We start from the raw sequence: 2,371 nt of genomic DNA on the forward strand, positions 1-2,371 counted from the left end.
CGATTCTTCTTTGAATATGCCGCGAGCACGAACTCAGGTGGTTCGACGTTCCAGCGGTGAGCTGCTCTGTGCTCTGTGCCTTAAATAGCAGCTGGGGAAATCAGCCAGATCAGCCGCAGGTGGACACCATCCACAGGGGTGCGTGGGCCAAGAGTGAGAGCCCGTAATGAGCTCCACCCAGGCAGAGAGGAGGAGGAGAGACAAAAAACTAAAACTAACAACAACAAAACCTGTAGCCAGCGTGGGCCAACCAGAGAGACACGGGGACCGTGACACTTTCCCCTGGCGTAGCTTCAATATTTTCCTGGGCCCATAACCTGTTAGCAGAGATGGGTCTTCCAGCAGAATCTGCATGAATTTTGAAGATACTTATTATCTAGACGGAGGAATAATCACACGTGGAGCATCGGCTTTTACCGGAACATTCACACCAAAAGGTGACTTTGTTTACTGAACTCTGTGTATACTCTGCAGCATAACAGGAAGCATCCTTTCAAAATAAAATCACAACAGATGAAAATAACTAGCTCAACAGTTCTACTTTTAACACACCAACTGAGAGATAAGAGATAATCACTTGGTGCATTCTCGGTAGGTACATTTCCAAGTAAAGTTAAGAAAATTATGTTAGTCAGGAAAGCTATTGGAATTTTTGTGGGGCCTCAGAATGAGAGTGACTGACAGTAATTTTGTCTTCCATTTGTGAACAGTTGTACTATAACAGCTGTCATTTTCTCAACCAGCTGCTTGCTGATGTTCTTGCAGCCCATTCCAACCTTTTGAAAGTCACCAATCTTTTCCCTGGCATCCTTAGACAGCTCTTTGGTCTTTCTGTGGTGGTGATGTTAATGATGTAGACATGTTAGGAGTGTAATTAAATACCCTTCAACAAAGTGGTGCAATTAACTGTGAAAGCTGGCTTGGTAACTGTTTATCCGTAAGTTGCTAGATTGTTTGCTTAAGCCAAATTCTTGCTAGTTTGTAATGGATCAAATAATGATTTTCCATACTAAGATGGACATTGATGTGTTATTGGTCCAGAATGTTTTTGTTTGCTTGATAGATTTATTAAATAAACATAGAAATTGGAAACTGATATTCATTATAAACAAAGTGTAACTCAACATCAACTTTAAATATGAACTATACTAAATATGTAAAAAAATAAATAAAAAAAAGTTTTGGAGCCCAGCCCACTCAGTTTTTTAAATCTCCAGGCATTTTTTTTTGGGCATTGGCACTTCTCCACACCTGCCTCTCTGCTCTGTGCGTCATCAATTTTTACCTGTGACTGGACCAAATTTTCATGCCTTTTGATGTGTTGTGCTTCTCACACTCTTATTAATGGCTAACAAATTTAGGTCATTACATCCTGTCTGCTCTATTTCAGGCCCTTTGCCGTCCCTGTAGCCACAGTCACTCTGTTATTGCTGCTGTAATAATGATTATGATAATGAAAAGCTTTAACAGTAATGACTGCCATCATTAAAAGATTAAATTAGGCACATGTAATAGTGTAACTCCTTTTCACTTCCCCTTGGGTTAATGATACATTTTCAAGTAAGAATTTATTTTACAGTGACTGCTGTAATTTCACTTTTATGGCTCTCCCAGTGCTTGATCAAGACAGAGAAAAAAAAGGTGTGTAACCTAAGCAGTTTTTTATATGATCCTGTCCCATTACAGTTTTTTCAAGACACAAAGTACAGAGTCACTGTACAACTCTTCAGAAAACTAAAGTAATCACCAAACAAATGTCATGTAGCTCAGTTTTCACCAGCTGCCTTTTGCCTTTTAAAGGTCAGGCTTGTATGTTTAAAATTGATTTAATAATTCAAGTGAAGATGATACTTCAACAGATCTGTTGAAAGCATAACAAACTTTTAGTAAGAGTGAGTGTTTGAGTGAAGACACCCCGTGAGCTCATAATGAGAATATAACCTCCAACTGCGACCTCGGAGCCGGCATCTTTATGCTCTCTCTAACCTGAAGCCAAGTCTAATTTAACTTTCTTCTTTCTTTTTCCCCTGACTTGTGAACAAATTTAAATTCTGACTGAAGACATCACTGCCTTAAGGCCCTATTGACAAGGTGAAAAACAAGGGTCTCCTCCAGCTTATTTACTGCTCCTGAGAGCCAACCAATTTGCTGGCTATCCTCTCAGTGAGCTGTAATGGCTTCTTGGCTGTCAGCGTTTTAAATCCTTCAGAGACCCACAGTCTGGCAGTAGATGAGGCCAAGGTAGGAGGACAGTAAAACAAACTGTCCTCATCAGAGGTGTAGTCTTTCCACAGTCACAGCAATGTTCCGCCACTGTTTTTTCTCCAGGAGAGGAAATAAAAATATTTAGTTAGCTCAAAGTTAAAAACAA

The sequence above is a fragment of the Aulonocara sp. 'chitande type north' Nkhata Bay genome, linkage group LG23 (genome assembly GCF_057382095.1).
Source record: "Aulonocara sp. 'chitande type north' Nkhata Bay isolate Kocher_YH1m ecotype deep benthic linkage group LG23, A_spYH_male_GT1.1, whole genome shotgun sequence".
Classification (NCBI taxonomy): domain Eukaryota; kingdom Metazoa; phylum Chordata; class Actinopteri; order Cichliformes; family Cichlidae; genus Aulonocara; species Aulonocara sp. 'chitande type north' Nkhata Bay.